Here is a 19388-nt window from a genome sequence, read left to right on the forward strand (position 1 = left end):
GCAGTGGAACGCCGCGACAACAGGGAGATGGACACACCGTCTCATACCGAAGATCAACGTTTGGCTAAACCGAAGTCATGGCGAGGTCAATTACTATTTGACGCAGTTGTTGTCAGGACATGGATGTTTTCGGACGTATCTTCATCGCTTCAAGCATGATGATTCACCGGAGTGCCCGTCCTACCCAGGAATCAATGAAGACGCGGAGCACGTTTTCTTTGAGTGCCCACGATTTTACCCACAGCGAGATGAGCTGGAGATGATCCTAAGGAAGAAAATCCAACCAGAGACAATAGTAGAAGCAATGTTGTCATCAAGAGCCTCCTGGAACGCCATCAGCACATTTGCAACAGAAGTCCTCATAGACTTGCGTTCCATCGAAAGAAGAAGAGCAAATGACAACAACTAGAAGAAAGGTAAAATAACACCTTAGCTACCAGAAGAAAGAGCAGTAGCTAGATCCTCCCCTCACGAAGTAATGCCTAACGGCGGTTTCCATGAGGGATTAGGGGAAAGAGGAAAAGGGGTTTAGGGTTTAGTGGGTAGGGGCGCTAGCGTCGAGTTTTAGTATGACACTGCGTCGAGTCGTCACATATCCAGGCCAAACAACTATGCCTAGAATCCGTAAAAAGGATTCCCCCCCCCCCTTAAAACAAAAAAAAAAAACACACACACACTGGCACATAACTGGCATAGCAGCAATTTGGATTGTGAACACAAAGAACGTCACCGTCAACAACAGCGGAAGTGGAGCAGGTTTTGTCTGGATTCAAACCCCCACAACTTACTTCATGAGCGTCTATCTCTCACCTAACGAAGGGATTAGTGTGTTTCGACAGAAACTGGCAAATATAGAAAATGCGGTCACTAAATTCGACGGCGAAGTCATCGTAGCCGGAGACTTCAACGCTAAATCGGCTGAGTGGGGCGCTGCTCTCCGACACCAGAGGTAACGAGGTCGCTGACGTCACGGCTAGACTCGACCTTATAGTGCAGAACACCGGGAGCACCACGACCTTTAGAAGACCATGGTACCAATAATCCATCCTCGACATCTCGTTGGCGACTCCAAGGACTGCCAACATGATCGAAGCTTGGACTGTATCCGAAGAATACAGCGGCAGTGATCACCAGTTCGTGACATTCAACGTTGGATTGGCATCTGGTTCGGTTTCACAACGCAACTTTTCTAAGCGGAAGTGGAATGCCAAGAGGCTTGATCCAGAGGCATTGCAAGCTTCACTTGCACGAAGCTGGTCTATCCTTCAGCACAACCCGACTCCGGATACCTGCAGCGAGACGGAAAAGGCAGTGCTAAATACGATGAAGGAAATTGCTGCCGCATGTGACGCCTCTATGCCGCGGCTGAAAAATCAGAGTTTCCCTAGGCCGGCGTTCTGGTGGTCAACAGACATAGCAGAACTCCGGAAAAAATGCCACAGACTACGTCGGCTAGCAACGAGAGTTGCGAAACGCTCCCCCAATCAAGATCTACATTTAAGCGAGTATAAGCAAGCCAAAAAGAACCTAAACCGGGCAATCAAAGCAACGAAAGCGAAATTGTGGCAAGAGATCTGTAACGACCTTGATAAAGATATCTGGGGTAAAGCCTACCAAATTGTCACCAAACGACTTGGAAAGGCTCCACCAGAGGCGCCGAAGTCTCCACAGCATTAATGGACAGCATTAAAGCGGAGCTTTTCCCCAAACACCCGCCGCGGGAGAAGAAACACTACACTAAAAACAGCGAAGTAACACCCTTCACAACTAAGGAACTATAAGACGCGGCCAAGTCACTCAAAACAGGAAACGCACCCGGCCCTGATGGTATGCCAGCATCGGTGATCAAGACTGTAGCCCTGGAATACCCAGACATACTCCTGAACACCTCCAACCCATGCTTGGCAACTGGCACGTTTCCCGCGGTCTGGAAGCGGCAGAGATTGGTTCTGCTAGATAAAGGCAAAGGTGGCCCTGTAACACCCTCGTCCTTCAGACCACTGCATGCTGGACATTGCTGGGAAATTGTTCGAAAAGCTTATACAGGGAAGACTACGAAACGACATCGATCGTGCTGGAGGCTTTGCCGCAAACCAACGTGGCTTCCGGAAAGGACGTTCAACAGTCGGCGTGATCCAGACAGTTGTAGGGACAGCGAGAGAAGCATGGATTGGTAGACTCAAAGCTCGTAAAGTATGCATTCTACTCACGCTAGATGTCAAAAACGCATTTAACAGCGTGAATTGGGGAGATATCCTAGACGCTCTGGAACACAAATTTGACGCAAAGCCAGAGAATTTGGCACTAATCGACAACTACCTTGAAGAAAGAAAGCTAATAGCGGAAACTACAGAAGGACCACAAGAATACGCCATAACGGCTGGCGTGCCGCAAGGCTCAATAATGGGGTCCGATTGATGGAACGCCGACTATGACGAGCTTCTTAAAATTCTGTTACCAAAGCAAGTAGAGCTAACGGGCTTTGCAGACGACGTCGCGGCCACGATAATAGTAGACAGCGTAGAGGAGGCCGAACTACTAGTTCGAGAAACCATTGATGCTGTCGAGACTTGGCTCGATAAACACCACCTGAAACTCGCCAAGCACAAAACCGAGATGGTCGTTTTGACCCGTCAAAAATGGTTTCCAAAACCATTCGCTATGGACATGGGAGGAACAACGTTGACGTCAACAAGGGCCCTGCGGTATCTAGGGATAATGATAGACGAGAAACTATCTTTCCGTGAACACCTCGACAGTGCATGCAAGAAAGCCAGCAAGACTGTGTCTAGCCTAGCAAGAATTATGACCAACACCATGGGACCAAGAACAAAAAAGAGAAGAGTTCTTCTAGAAGCAGTCCACTCGGTACTGCTTTATGGAGCTGAGATATGGGCAGACATATTAAAGCAGAAGCATTATTTTTTTTCCGTTGCTTTAAAAAATTACAAATTCAGCCATGTACATCAAAGTTGTAAAAAAAATTTTTCTCTATTTTTTATTGAATTTTAAAATAATTTACCTCATCAAAGTTGAAGCGGTCAACTATTTTATCAACTTATAAATTGTTATGACTTGTAAACTATTGATGATACGGTCTTTGACATTCAAGACGATCTTTTAGACAACTTAATGATTTATATAGCAAATTTTTTATATCCTCGATATCTATTGTGGTTTAATTTTTATAAACAATTTTTCATAAGAAAATGCATTAGTTGAATCTTTCAATAATTATATCTTTTTAACTATTGAAGTTACGGCTTTTATGATTCAAGACAATCTTATAGATTAATTATTAGACTACTCAAAAATAAATTTTTTACATTTTTAATTCCATTTGTTTATCAGTTTTTTTTTATTTATTCTAATTATTTCACGGTTAAGAGAACATTTTCTAGATTGTTACATTTATACTCACGTACGCAACAGATTATTACATGTACATATTTTTAATAAAATTTTGAAAAACTTACACATTTGCATGCATCAAAGTGAACTTGTTTTTTTGTTAAAAATAAATACCAGTAAAAAAATCTTACTTATATACTCCAGCGAATTCTTTATTTTCAAATTCCTTTCAAATTTTTAGTTTTTAGTTTAAAATAACGATTACTTGAAACTGCATGGGAATATATTCTGTCCTCTGCATATTTTTCAAAATGTAAACAAAATATAGAATCATAAGCATAAACGACAAACACAGGTAAGTATTATCATTCTTTTTTACGTAAATCTGATTAAAAAATTGTAAAAAGTTCATTCCTTTCCGTAAATGCCTTCGAGGCTGCATAACTGGCAAAAATTTTGAGTTTTTGCTTTAACAAACGTTAAGTAATACATTAAAAATTCCAAAATTAAAAGAAAACAACCAAAACAACATGAATTATTGTATTGGCGTTAGGTAGGAAAATAAGGATAATAAAATCTAGAAAATGTTCTCAACCGTGAAATAATTAGAATAAATAAAAAAAACTGATAAACAAATGGAATTAAAAATGTAAAAAATTTATTTTTGAGTAGTCTAATAATTAATCTATAAGATTGTCTTGAATCATAAAAGTCGTAACTTCAATAGTTAAAAAGATATAATTATTTAAAGATTTAACTAATGCATTTTCTTATAAAAAAATGTTTATAAAAATTGAACCACAATAGATATCGAGCACGGAAAAAAAAATTTCGTTCTGGTAACCTAACTGTAGAGTTATCACAACTATACACAGTTTACTATTCGTTGTAGAGTTACAGTAACATAATGTTATTTAGTTCTGATAACTCAATGTTGTTGAGCTCTCAGAGCTCTACGGGATTGTTCTCAGAGCCAAACGGTATAGTTGGGAGCGCCCTACGTTGCGCAGTAGTGGAGTGCGCTGACATATTTCATAACCTTCTAAAATGACAAACAGAATTATTTTGTTACTCATCCATATTATTAAAAATATATGAGGACAATTAAGTTTTCAGTTTATTTATTTAAGGAAATAGGTTTTTTTTTTTGTCAAATTGAATTTCGTTAGAACAGTTTTGTATTTGTGGTTTTTCAAGGTTCATTTGCAGTGACTGTTAATTAAATTTATTAGTTGAATATATTGTGATAAGTAATAAGTTATCGGAATACATTCAAAAGACCCCATTTAACACAAAATAAAATTTGTTTTCGTTTATTTATCTTTTCCTGTGCATATACGGTAGTGATTTTATGTCCAATATTTATTAATATAATCAAGAAAATAAGATAATTTTGTGACGACCATATTTTTATTTTACAAATAATTTTTATTTGTAATATAAGTTCTATTATTATTTTATTTCTATTATAATACTATTCTTATTTGTCATATACAATTATTGTTGGCAATATAAATTCGTTCTGTCGCATTTATTTATTAAATTATCATTGCTAAATCGTAAAAAAAATTATTAATCAGACTGCCAAAAATTTGTTATAGTCTCAGAACGATCTTGTAGAGTTGTGAGAGGTAAATAACGTTTAGCTCTCAGAGCTCAACTATGTAGAGTTGCAGGAGCCAAACGGTATTGTTACCATAAGAAAACGTTAACCTACTGGAACTTTTTACAACTAACTAACTACTATAGAGTTCCTATAGCAAAATTTTTTTCTCCGTGAGGATATAAAAAATTTGCTGTATAAATCATTAAATTGTCTAAAAGATCGTCTCGAATGTCAAAGACCGTATCATCAATAGTTTACAAGTCATAACAATTTATAAGTTGATAAAATAGTTGACCGCTTCAACTTTGATGAGGTAAATTATTTAAAAATTCAATAAAAAATAGAGAAAAATTTTTTTTACAACTTTGATGTAAGGTAAAAGCCCCAATATATGATCATGTACTAGTATATGATCACTCCATGTATTTGTATACCTATATTTGTGAATATAGATATACAAATACATGGAGTGATCATATACTGGTACGTGATCATCTATTGGGGCTTTTACCTTACATGGCTGAATTTGTAATTTTTTAAAGCAACGGAAAAAAAATAAAACGAAAATGGAAATTTGTTTATAACAAATTGTTTATAAAATAAACAATGAAAATTTAAGTAAAAAAAAAATTTTTTTTCATAATTATATTGAGGATTGTAAATGATGATTTTAAAAAAAAAAATATTTCTTAATAAATAATTCAAATAGTGGATAAATGAAAAAAACAATTAAAAAATTTTTTTAAGAAAAAAATTTTTTTTTTTAAATCATTATTTCATCAAGACAATAAAATGACAAAAAAAAATTTTTCAAATATATTCAACTTGTCTATTTGTTTATAACAAATTTTTAAACAATTAACATTAAAAATTTTTTAGCCAAGCTATTAAACGCAATATGATGATACGAAAACAACCAAAATTAAAAATGTGGGAAAAAAAATTTTTAACTTCCCGCTAAGAAAATTGAAAATTTCCAAAAATCGGGAAGTTATTGGTTCTACCCCGTTTTTCGAAAATCGAGTTTTCATCAGATCTTGACGTTTTGAGGTCCTAGGAAGCTTTCCTGACTATTCCCGCGAGGTCGTCACTATGTCTGTAAGTGTGTGTGTGTGTGTGTGTGTGTGTGTGTGTTTTTAGAGGGGGGAATCCTTTTTGCGAATTCCAGGCATAGCTGTTTCGCCTGGATATGTGGAGACTCGACGCAGCGTCATACTAAAACTCAACGCTAACCCCCCTACTCACTAAACCCTAAACCCCTTTTCTTCTTTCCTCTAATCCCTCATGGGAACCGCCGTCAGGCATTACTTCGTGAGGGGAGGAACTAGCTACTGCTCTTTCTTCTGGTGGCTAAGGTGTTAACTACCTTCCTTCTATCTTCTGATATTTGCTCTTCTTCTTTCGGTAGAACGCAAGTCTTTGAGGACTTCTGTTGCAAACGTGTTGGTAGCGTTCCAGGCAGCATCTGATGACAACATTGCTTCCACTAGTGAATCTGGTTGCATTCTGTGGTTCAGGATCCTCTCCAACTCTTCACGCTGTGGATCGAAACGAGGACATACAAAGAAGACGTGCTCCGCATCTACAGCAACTCCTGGGCAGGACGGGCACTCCGAAGAGTCATCGTGCTTAAAGCGGTGTAGATACTCTCGAAAACACCCGTGTCCCGACAACATCTGCGTATGATAGTAATTGACCTCGCCGTGATTCCGGTTAAGCCAAATGTCGATCCGAGGTATGAGGCGGTGCGTCCACCTACCTTTCTCTGCAGCATCCCATTGTAGTTGCCATCGGCCTATGCTGTTCTGCCGTTCTTCAATTCTAAGTTCTTCAGGGCTCAGTGCAGTTGACCTTTTTCGTTGGTAAAAGGCTCGTCTTTCCTCTGCTAGAACTCTAAGAGGTAGGGTTCCGGCAATGACGCACACTGCTTCTTCTGATATAGTGCGGAAGGCACTAGCTACTCGTAGGGCACTCAGTCGATATACTGGTCCAGCTTTTCTCCATGATTCTTGGGTTTCCAGTGCATCAGCCCAAATGGATATTCCGTAAGTGAGTACTGATGTGACTACTGATGACAATAGTAGCCTCCTGCTCTGCATTGGGCCTCCGATGTTAGGCATCAGCCGTGCGAGACTAGCCCTCACTATTAACGCTTTGGGACTGACGTGTTCCACCTGCTGCTTGAAGTTGAGTCGGGCATCCAGCATCACTCCCAGATAACGGATAAATGGTTGTGATGTTATTTCTTGTTCTCCGACTTTCAACTTGATAGTTTCTACCGATTTTCTACTGGTGATGAGCACTGCCTCGGTTTTTTGCTTGGCTAGTTGCAAGTTCACCATGTCTATCCACAAATTGACTCGTCTGAATGTAATATCGAATGCCATTTCTATCTCTTCGAGGTGCTTTGCGACGATCACGACAGCTACGTCATCCGCATATGCTACAAGTTTGACTCCCGTAGGCAATGCTATTCTCAGAAGGCCATCATACATGATGTTCCATAGCAGAGGACCTAAAACTGATTTCCACCCTTCCATCTCGTTCCGGCGATTGCATCCTTGGCTGTATCAACAACCAATTTGATCGCATCCAGAGTTGACCGTCCTTTTCGGAAACCAAACTGGTTCTCTGCCAGGAGTGGATCGACTACAGCCTCTATTCTCTGATGAATTATGCGCTCGAATATCTTGCCAGCCGTGTCTAACATGCAGAGTGGTCGATAGGATGACGGTTCTTCCGGCGGCTTTTTCCCCTTCAGAAGTAGCACTAGCCGTTGCTGTTTACACTTCTGGGGAAAAGTCCCTTCCTTCAGGCATATATCGTAAACGTCCAGGAATAATGCCGGTGCTGCCCTAAGGATTGATTTCAGGGCAATATTAGGGATTCCGTCCAATCCCGGCGCCTTATTATTCCCTACTCGATTGCCTGCCTCTATCAACTCGTCCAACGTGATATTTGGGATGTCTTCAGGGTTGAGCTGCTCCAACTTGTAGGTGAATACCGGCTGTTGGGGAAACAGCGCAGTAACAATCTTCTCTTGGAGCTGTGGACACGTAGGTGATGGTATTGGCTGGCATTTCAGGTGGGTCATAACCACCTTATACGGTCTGCCCCATGGATCTTTCTCTACTTCTGCGACCAGTTCCTTCCAGCAGCGTCTTTTGCTTTCTTTAATGGCTCTGTTTAGTTCTCGACGGGCTTTTTTATACTCTGCCAACAGCTCTGCGGAGTTAGGTCGTCTGTAGCCACGCTGAGACTTTCTTCTTTTTTTAAGACACTCTGAACATAGAATGCTAATGTCACTGGCTGTGTAGATGTTCAATAACAACACAAAAAGCGTGTCCCTAACCTCACAGTTTTGGAAATGCCGTAAAGATTCGGTATTTATACGATATAAATGATGTGTGTTTACCGTAATACTTCAGTTATTTTAGCCAGTTTTTTTGTCGAATTATTACCAAAAAATTACGAAATAAATTCAGAATATTTACGGTAATACAATAGAAAAATTACGGTATATTAACAGCATTTAAACCGTAACCGTAATTGTACCGCATATTTACTGTATATTTGCGGCACTATTGTACTAAAAAACCGGAAAAAAAATCCCTACTTTCTATTGCCGGTAAAATACCAACAATACGCTGCTTTACTACTATTTTTCAATAGCTTAAAATTTTTTTTTATAATATTATAAATTTTTTGGCGGGGCTATATTCCTTCAAGTGTCTAGATGACATTATAATTTATTCAGATTTTTAAATTAATATTGAATGTTTTAAAATAATTATTTTTTGTTGCATACTTTGCTTGGCAGCGACGCCTAAGCACCGAAACGGACGTCTGTAAAGCTAGAATGGTCAAATGGGCAGAATCACTAAAATTTTTGCTAAAAATTTATTGCTTTTTAAGCGCTAATTTAGTGCTGCAAAATCAAATTTTACGCCCAAATAGGATGATCAAAAATTATAAAACTGCTAGCTTATATATAAGCTAGCATTGTACTGCCGGTTATAACGCTTCTGTGTTTAGCAGAATTTCGCGTTAGCATTAATAATTTAGCGCTCATTGAGTGCTGACAATATATATAAAAGAATTGCAGAAAAACAAATTTTTTTCGATTTTAAGAAACATTTTAGAAAACTGCTAGCTTATAATTAAGCTAACATTGTACTGCCAGTTATAACGCTCATAGAGCTAAGTAGGACTAAGTGCCAGCAGTAATATTTTAGTGCTTTAAATATATGCAAGAAAGATACAGAGAAAATTTTTTTTCGATTTTGAAATCGATTATAGAAAACTGCTAGCTCATAATTAAGCTAGCATTGTTCTGCCGGTTATAAGACTTATAGTGCAAAGTGGAACCAAGTGTTGCTAACACTGCTAGTACTGATTAAGTGAGGAGCTGATTTTCAAAAGGGTATCTTTTCATATTTTAGAAGACCAGTTTTCTGAACTTTTAAATATTAATTACTTCGAAAATTATAAAGATTTATAATTGAAAATCAAATCGCAGCTTCATAACCGATAGCACTTTATAGCTAAATTAAAAAAAGTTCAGTACAAATATTTATAATTGAAGATAATCAGTTTTTTGTCTCGATTAATCAAAAATGAAAAGATACCCTTTTGAAACTCAGCTCCTCAAGTGCTCATTAAGTGCTTCAAATATATGCAAGGGAGGTTGTGAGAAATTTTTTTTTTTTATTTTGAAATCGATAATATAATTATAATTATAATTGAGCTAGCATCCCTGGTGGTTTCGGCAATACGGTGAAAGCACGGTTAATTCACGGTCGTTTTACCGTATAAGATTCGATTTTACTGAGCAATTTGTCAGTCAGCATCGGATACCATTGTGAAAGACGTCTACTATAAATTTATCAAATATATACGGTGATTTCACGATGCAAACATTAGTTATGCACCTCTAAGTAATAGAGAAGTGAGTAATAAACGTCTGTTTTAAGACACAGTTGATGTACCGACTGTGAGTGCAGAAAAGATGAATGTACGCAAATGAATCTACGACATTATGACCGACACTGTACGCTCAATATACTGTCAAACCACGGAAAATTCACGTTACTGTCACAAACAATAAAATAAAAATAATAATTCTGACAGTTCAGACCGGGACTCGAACCCGGATTGTTCAGTTGCGCGCCCAACGCTCTATCAGTTAAGCTATCTGAGACACTGTCCGAAAATTTTATTTAGTCACCTCATAAGGTGTCAAAACTTAGTCATTTTTTTTTCATTTTACAGATAAAAATAGCTTAAATAAATTTATATTTCTTCCGTAAATTCAAAATAATAATCGTAATTAATGATTCAAATTTTTGATAATTGGTAATTTTGAAATTAAAATTTTCGTCTAATAAAAAACTCAAATCCTTAATAATGGATCCGAATTTGTAGAATTTCAGTGAAAATATTAGAGGTATAGAAAATATGTTAAAAGTTGAGTTGAAAATGAATTATAATTTATTTACTAATGAATTGTTGAAAAAAATATTTCCCGATTAAAAAAAAACAATAGTTATTATTACATTTGTCATAAACAAAAAGTATTATGGTTCTTCATTTAAAACTATGAAAAAAATTCAACACTTGCTGTAGGTCATAAACTCTTCTGAAAAGTATTGAAATGATGGATCTCTGTTGATTGTATGTAATCTGATTAATTTTTTATGATTTTACTTTGAAATAAACAAAATTACAATAATTTAATTTTTTTTTTTCAAATTTTTCATCCCGAGTATTCACTGAAAATTCTCATTTGCCTATCTTTTTATTTAATTTGAGAATTTTTAATGAAATAAAAAAAAAAAAAACATAGTCAGTACTTACTTATCGTTGACTTGTAAGAATTTCTAACTTACCGACATTATATGCTCGTGTCACGGTCGTTTCACTTACAGACCCCCTGATAGCCAAGTTGGCCGCAACTTTCTGTCAATCTACTGCCGCAACTTGTCACCAACTTGGCGGCAACTCTTGGAAAGTAACTCGGTTGGTGTCAACTTGTTCACCAAGTTGTCGGCAAAAGTTGCTCTGAAACTTTTTCACACCAAGTTGACGATAAGTTTCTCAAGAAATTTGGCGACATATTGCGGCAGTAGATTGGTCTCTTTTTTCTCAGAAACTTGTAGCCAACTTGGCGCCAACAGTTACAAATTCGGAAGTTGACCGCAAGTTGGCGCTAAGTTGGTGGCAACTACTGACACCAACTTGGTTGGTCTGAAACTGTGGCTATCAGGGAACAGTGAAAAATTTTCACAACAATACTCGTCAGGCACTGTCAAACGACGGTTGTTAGATAGTCAAGCGACGATCATTTATCAACACTGTGAATTTACGGTGCATTCACCGTCGCTTGACGATCATTTTATCGTGACCACGAATCCGTCAGGGATTGTTCTGCCGGTTATAACGCTCATAGAGCTAAGTAGGACTAAGTGTCAGCAGTAATATTTTAGTGCTTATTGAGTGCTTCATATATATGTAAGAAAAATAAAGAGAAATTTTTTTTTCGATTTTGGAATCGATTATAGAAAACTGCTAGCTTATAAATAATCTAACAGTCTACTGCTAGTTGTAACACTAATAGTGCTTAGCAGAAAAAAGTAAGCATCAATAATTTAGTGCTCATTGAGTGCTTCAAATATATGCAAAAGAAATAAAGAGAAAATTTTTATTTTAATTTTGGAATCGATAATAGAAAACTGCTAGCATATAATTATTCTAACAGTCTACTGTTAGCTGTTACACTAATAGTTCTAAGCAGAAATAGGTGTTAGCAGCAATATTTTAGTAACTCTCAGCAGTAATTTTTTTTTATTATAGAAAACTGCTAGCTTATAATTAAGCTAGCATTGGTCTGCTGGTTATAACGCTCATAGTGCTAAGTGGAACCAAGTGTTAGCAGTAATAATTAAGTGCTCATTGAGTGCTTCTAATATATGCAAGAGAAATGAAGAGAAATTTTTTTTTTTGATTTTGGAATCGATAATAAAAATCTGCTAGCCTAAAATTAAGGGGACCCGGTGGTCTAGCGGCCTAAAATTTAAGCTATTTCAAAAATTTTATTTCTATCTAAAGGTAATGACTAATACTTTCGAATTTTTATTACACTTACTCTGTTACTAAATAACTACACGAAAATGAAAATCAAAACGAACAAAAAATTTTTTTTTGATTATAGAAAACTACTAGCTTACAATTAAGCTAGCATTGGTCTGCTGGTTATAACGCTCATAGTTATAAGTGGAACCAAGTGTTAGCAGTAATAATTAAGTGCTCATCGAGTGCTTCAAATATATGCAAAAGAAATAAAGAGAAAATTTTTTTTTGATTTTGGAATCGATAATAGAAAATCGCTAGCTTATAATTAAGCTAGTATTGTTCTGCTGGTTATAACACTTATAGTGATAAGTGGAACCAAGTGTAAGCATCAATAATTAAGTGCTCATTGAGTGCTTTAAATATATGCAAGAGAAATCTTTTTGTTACAATTCATTTTCAATATAGACACTAGCTATTAACATCAGATTTTTTTACAGGGTACTCAGCTTTAGTTGTAAAATTAGAAAAATTATTTCAAAATCAAAAATATTTTTAGATTTGGTTGAAAATAAAGACAACACATATCAAGCACTAAATTATCATTCAATCTTATCGTAATATCTTATCTTAATGATAATTAAAAAAATAATTGTAATGATTCAGGTTTGACCGAGTGTCGGAACATCTGAAAATTTGAGGCTGAATATATAGTTGTAATATCTGTTATTAATTGATACATTGCTCTATACGTTATCTAAAAAGACATTAACTCTAAATTGTTTTCGAGTCATTCGAGTCATCTATTTATTCTGATGTATTTATTTTTCATAAAATCTAATGGCAATAAAACTATATCAAATACCGCCAGCGTCGATTTTGTCTATCAAGTTGATTAAAAATTATTAGAGTATTGCACTTAAATCTTTGTTATAATTGTTTAAATATTCTTGTGGAACCTCAAAATATAGGGATCTGATAAGTACTCAATTTTGAAAAATGGGCTCGAGACCAATGTCTTGCTGATTTTTTTAAAGATCATTGATTTTCATAGAGGGAAATAACAAAAGCGTTGTGAAGCTTTAAAACTATTACTTTTAAGTTTTACAATTAAGACATTTAAGTAGCTCTATTTCCCTCGTAGCCATTCGGAATAGCGTGAAATAAAAATTTTATATGATAGATACAAATAGTTATAAAGCACTCCGAACTTGACTTTTTCTTTGTTTTTCAATTTTTTTAAGTACTGTATTCTCTACACGGAAAAGAAATCGTAGTATTTATTATTATATATTTAAAACATACAGTAATTTTGTCCAATCAAATATTATTATTAATTTCTTGAAATAAATGACAGAGAATTTGCAATGATTCTGATTGAAGAGTTTATTTACTGAGCGACGTGTGTCATTCGTTTAACAAGTTTTATTTAATACATCTGAAATTAGGACTTTTACATCTTTGGACTTTTATATCTTGTATCGTTAAATAGAGTACTTATTATTTATGAATATAAATAATCTCGTTAATTGACGAAGTGTGTATATTTTTGCCTAAAATATATTAATTAACAGCAGTATAAACGTAATCAATTAAATTAAATTGAGATAAAAGTTAATTAATTGACTCTGACGCTTATGAAGATTTTATTTTGATAATCATAATTATTAAAAGAAAATGGTTGATTTTTTTTTTTTTTGAATAACAAATAAACAAATTTTTAAAATGCAATGTCAATAAGCAATACTCATTGTGTATTTGATGTAGAATAAATGAAATTATTCACTGTTCAAAGTAAATTAATAATATTAACTCAAATAGAGAATTACAAGTTTAAAGTATTAGATTTTTTATTACATTTAATTTTTTGAGGTGTTGATAATAATCGAACCCATTTTTAAATCAATCTTACAATTCAAGAAATGAAAAACAAATTTTTCGATTAAAAATGTTTACTATTTCTGATTGAAACGTATAAAGATTTCTTGTTTATTATATTTTATATCATAAATAAACTTTGAAAATTAATTAAAGAATAGCACAATAATTGAATTTAACCACTTCTAAGCATATTTAATTTATTATTTCCAATTTAAACTAAAAATGACGTCTGTTTATTAAGGGCATCAATAATTGATACAACGATACTTCAATATTCGGATTATTTCTTTTAAATTCGCTAATAATTGGTGTATCTGAGGAATCCATTTTATTACTTAAATTTAATTAAAGTAATCCGCATGAAAAAGTATTAACTTGTTTAAAAAGTCACTGAATAATGCATCATCGATTTAGATCAAAAAATATTTTAATATCATATTAAAATTAAATAATAACTTCTTCTTTACAGACCCAATAAATGGTGCTTTAATTTTGTTAAAGTAGATTTATTTTTCTAAATTAAAAATCTACGGATTTTTGTAGTTACTATTATTTATTTCAATATACTTTGTATCCAAAATTTTTTTCGTTTAAATTATGAAAATCACGTTTTAATCGAAATCACGATTTTTAGGCGAGAGTAGAGCATACCTGCGCGCTTCGCGCTTAAGGCATGCAATATATTTCTAAATAACGTACACGGAGAGAAATGGATGGCGTTTAACACAATGTTAGTATGGTCTCCAGACCGATACTTAAATAGTATGTGTAATATTGCAATTCAGTATTGTAACGAGTCCCATAAGTAAGGCGTTAGTTACTATGTAGTATAGTAATGGTGCTATTGTATTTTTTACACGTATGTATAGCAGGCTTGGCAAGACAGTATGGTCCTGAGACCCATACTACATTGCTGATGACGCAATGGTACTAGCGGTTCCCACTATAATTTTTGGCATGTTAAGGAAGTTCAAGCGTAACTAATGAGTCAAAATAATGTTAAAATTTTTTTTTAATTTTAGTCTTCTCGATATTCGTCAAAATTCTTTATTTTAATTTAAAATAATTTAAACAATTTAATAATTGATGATTTTTACTTATTTAATAAAGTAAAGTAATAAAATGACTTTCGTATTTATTACTTGCCGGAATAAATAAACAGATTTGGCAATAGCGCGCTTGATTATACCCATAACAGAGACGTGGATGAATGTGTGAGTTAAACATTTCTCTCTCTGTAACTATACTTCTATCCTTTTCTTTTTTCTCAGCTGTTGACGCGATGTTGTCAAATCTTTATTCGAATAAATTAGCTGACGGTAAACGAGTTACAAACATAAAATTTGACTTTAAATATTTCAAAAATTATACCGGTAATGTATTATTATTAAATTGTTTTTATATTTTGCAATAATCCAAGTTTCTTGTGTATAGTTTTTTATCCGTTAAAGTTGGAAGGTTAATATTGAAAAAAATAATTAAAGTCTCGACAAAAGTTTGTCCGCCATAAGAGCCCGTGTATAAAAAGATAAAATATGTGATTTTTCAAATTTAATATCTAAGTAACTAAACGGTGAATCTTTTTAAAATTTTGGGATTAGATAGATGACGTATTTATTTATACGTATACTTAATTTCAAAGCTCAAAGTTGGAAATTATTTTTTACATTAGATTCGCTCGAACTTCCTTAAGCAATTAAACTCTTGTGTTACCACCAAAACTACACTGATGGAAGGATTTGTTTTTATTTAATAAGCTTCACCATAAGCGTTATAACCGGAAGTACAATGCTAGCTTACATATAAGCTAGCAGTTTTATAATTTTTGATCATCCTATTTGGGCGTAAAATTTGATTTTGCAGCACTAAATTAGCGCTTAAAAAGCACTAAATTTTTAGCAAAAATTTTAGTGATTCTGCCCATTTGACCATTCTAGCTTTACAGACGTTTTTTAAGACTTTAGGGTCGATTTTTCGCAGAAAACTCACTTCTCGACTAGACTATTAGTATAGAAGTATACATGTACACAAAGGAGTCTTACTTGATGATGAATATAAGGCCTTAGTTAATGCTCTTCTTGATGTTTTCTGAGTTTTTAGATAACCACCAGTATCTTTTGCTAAGTCTACTGGGATCCAATGAATCTCTGTCAGGCAGGGCTCATGAGTAGAGAAAATTAACTCCTATTATGATATCGGTTTAGTTATAAAGAATTTTTTTATCTGTTTCATGTCTCCTCCGGTGATAAATTAGTAAAGTGTTCAATTATCGTATTCAGCTAACAAAATTTGTCCCATGACAGAACAAATGAATACAATTGACTAGAGTCGAAAATAAAACTAAGAAACACAACCGATATTTGTGAAATTTCTAATTTACGGGTTTTAATAACACGGATAAGAACATTATAATAACTATGGTGAACATTATTGAGTTTTTCTTTAATCTTATATTATCTCAAGATATGAAGTAAATACATTTTTATCAAATATTTGACGAAAAATTTTTTTTTGACCGAAACTTGACTAACAAACAAATATTTGTCAATAAAAAATAAAAAAATTGAAACAGATCGATTTATTTTGTGACTATTCAACCGGAATGCCACGCAGCAAGCTACGTAAACCTAATACAATAAATAAGAAGTCATTTTGACAGGTCTGAATTAATGTTCACTTCATTCAGCTAGCTAAAACTGGACGGTAAATTTCTTTTAATTTACGCCAGTCCCATGGCTAAGCGGTATAATGCTTGTCATGCTTGCTTGGGACTGGTGAGGCGTGAGTTCGAATCCCGGTGTGAGCTGAAATTTAATTTTCAGTGAACATCGGTGCTCGTAACTCACGCCGGGCTGTACAGGTTTGGGTTTTTCGATGGTTTCCCCAAGCCCTGTGCTACCGGTGGGGCACAGGCAAATGCGTGCAGTTTCCCCAAAGTCGGCCCATCGCCGCATTACTCTCCAGGCTGAAAATGTATGTAATACCGCCAAAACTTATTCTGCCAAAACTTAATGTACCGATCAGCCTGGAGTCCCCTTCCGGTCTCGGCCGGACCCCCATCGAGACAGAAGTCTGAAAAAGCGGGGTTAAAAAAAAAAAAAAAAAAAAAAAATTTCTTTTAATTTAAAGAAATTAAAAAAAGAAAAATTTCTTGTCTGCGCTTTATGCTAAGATCAAGTAAAATTTTGCATATCGTCCCGTTTCTGTGTAAACCTCGTATCTACAAAATTGTAATTTTCGATAAATTGATAAAAACGTTTAGAATTAGTTAATTTTTATAAAAAGTGTTATAACTAATTTGAAATTTATACTCTTCATTCATCACTTTAAAATATTAAACATGATTTTTGCTATCTGCATCGATACCTTGTTGTTATTGTCAATTTCATGTAGATACAAGTTTTCTCATCAAATACCCTGGTAATTTTTTTGCAGATATGAGGTTTTGAAACAAAAAAAAATTTCTCTTTCCATAAGATCGTTGGCGAAAAATTTTGTTATGCAAGGCTTTCAATTCATTATTATTTTATTTTTATTAATTAAAACAAATTCATTTGATTTTCATTTAATATATGTCATAAATTATGTGATTACTATTTATAATATGATTTAATTATTTTCAACTTCCCGCTAAGAAAATCGAAGATCTTCAAAAATCGGGAAATTATTTATTTACTTGGTTGAACTTAACTTGGTTTTACCCCCTTTTGTAAAAATTGAGTTTTCACTAGATCTCGACGTTTCAAGGTCTCAGGAAGCTTCCCTGACCACCCCCGCGATGATGTCTGTGTGTGTGTGTGTGTGTTTTTTTGTAAAGAGGTACGAAAAAAGATCTTCAAAAGACACCGGTATCGTTAACTCTGCCGCCCATCTTCCGGCAGATATCGATAGTCGGTAGTGTGGAGATTTTTACCCACTAAAAAAAAACATTCCTCTTCCCCTCTCCCCTAGATGGTACGGGGAGGACTGGATTGGAACCGCGTTAGCATTACTTCAATCCAGTCGTGCTGCGTTTCACGACGCCTACTCCTGGCTACTGGTCCCTTTCTGCGATTTTGTCTTTCAGGAGGTGCTGTGCATAAACTGCAACAACTGACCAGTTTCCTCTTGTTTGATCATATAGGTCACCAGGCTTGAGGGGGAGAGCCTGGTGCCTATGATCTCTTCGGTGCTTCTTCTGTAGTCCTTCCATCGAGCACACTCGAAGAATGTGTGTTCGGCGTCGTCGATTTTATCCGGACAGTATTTGCACGTTGGTGTGCTGTGCAAACCCATCTTGAAAATATAGGCATTGAACTGCCCATGTCCCGTCAATAGCTGGGTCAGGAAGAAGTCCGTATCCCCGTGCTTCCGAGAGAGCCAGACGTTGATGTTTGGGATCAGGCGCGCCGTCCATCTGCCCGTCTCTCCCGATGTTCATCGGTCCTGCCACTCTTGCTGCGTTTCCGCCTTTATCCTCGTTCTTGCGTCCTTCATGTTATCATCACTGTCTTTAGCGTCATAGAGTTTTGCTCTTTCGAACGCTAATAGGTCGATGGGCGCGGCTCCTGCAATGACCAATACAGCCGCTTCGGAAACTGTGCGGTAGGCGCAGGCAACCCTGAGAGCGCCTCGCCGCTGTACTGCTGCGATCTTTCGCCCGTAGGTCTTCTGCTTTAATATGTCTGCCCATATCTCCGCTCCATAAAGCAGTACCGAGTGGACTGCTTCTAGAAGAACTCTTCTCTTTTTTGTTCTTGGTCCCATGGTGTTGGTCATAATTCGTGCTAGGCTAGACACAGTCTTGCTGGCTTTCTTGCATACACTGTCGAGGTGTTCACGGAAAGATAGTTTCTCGTCTATCATTATCCCTAGATACCGCAGGGCCCTTGTTGACGTCAGCGTTGTTCCTCCCATGTCCATAGCGAATGGTTTTGGAAACCATTTTTGACGGGTCAAAACGACCATCTCGGTTTTCTGTTTGGCGAGTTTCAGGTGACGCTTATCGAGCCAAGTCTCGACGGTGTCGATGGTTTCCCGAACTAGCAGTTCGGCCTCTTCCACGCTGTCCGCCACTATAGTGGCTGCAACGTCGTCTGCAAAGCCTGTTAGCTCTACTTGCTCTGGCAACGGGATTTCAAGAAGCTCGTCGTAGTCTGCGTTCCATAGATCAGGCCCCATTATTGAGCCTTGCGGCACGCCAGCCGTTATGGCGTATTCTTGTGGGCCTTCAGTAGTTTCCACTATTAGCTTTCTATCGTCAAGGTAGTTGTCGACTAGTGCCAGATTTTCTGGCTCCGCGTCAAACTTGTGCTCCAGAGCGTCTAAAATGTCTCCCCAATTTGCGCTGTTAAATGCGTTTCTGACATCTAGCGTGAGGAGAAGACATACTTTACGAGCTTTGAGGCTACCAGACCATGCTTGTGTTGCTGTCTTTATGACTTTCTTGATCGCTCCGACTGTCGAATGACCTTTCCGGAAGCCATGCTGGTTGGTGGCAAAA

General features: G+C 35.8%; 2 protein-coding genes across 5 annotated transcripts in view; both read left to right on the forward strand.

The window, feature by feature from the left end:
- The window catches only part of LOC123270773 (protein hairless-like), a 61876-nt gene that overhangs the window by 10971 nt on the left and 31517 nt on the right, over nt 1-19388 (forward strand). The window lies entirely within an intron of this gene.
- The window catches only part of LOC123270745 (adipocyte plasma membrane-associated protein-like), a 51931-nt gene that overhangs the window by 3807 nt on the left and 28736 nt on the right, over nt 1-19388 (forward strand). Inside the window, exon 2 of one of the 4 annotated variants that reach the window (XM_044736891.1) lies at nt 16007-16069. The exons of 1 other annotated variant lie outside the window; for it this stretch is intronic. The gene's annotated coding sequence lies outside the window, so the exon portion shown is untranslated. Of the gene's footprint in view, nt 1-15999; nt 16070-16127; nt 16327-19388 lie in introns of those variants that run through there. 2 more of the 4 variants (XM_044736900.1, XM_044736914.1) reach the window with 2 other exon arrangements.

This window comes from Cotesia glomerata, linkage group LG1, assembly GCF_020080835.1.
Source record: "Cotesia glomerata isolate CgM1 linkage group LG1, MPM_Cglom_v2.3, whole genome shotgun sequence".
NCBI classification, from domain to species: domain Eukaryota; kingdom Metazoa; phylum Arthropoda; class Insecta; order Hymenoptera; family Braconidae; genus Cotesia; species Cotesia glomerata.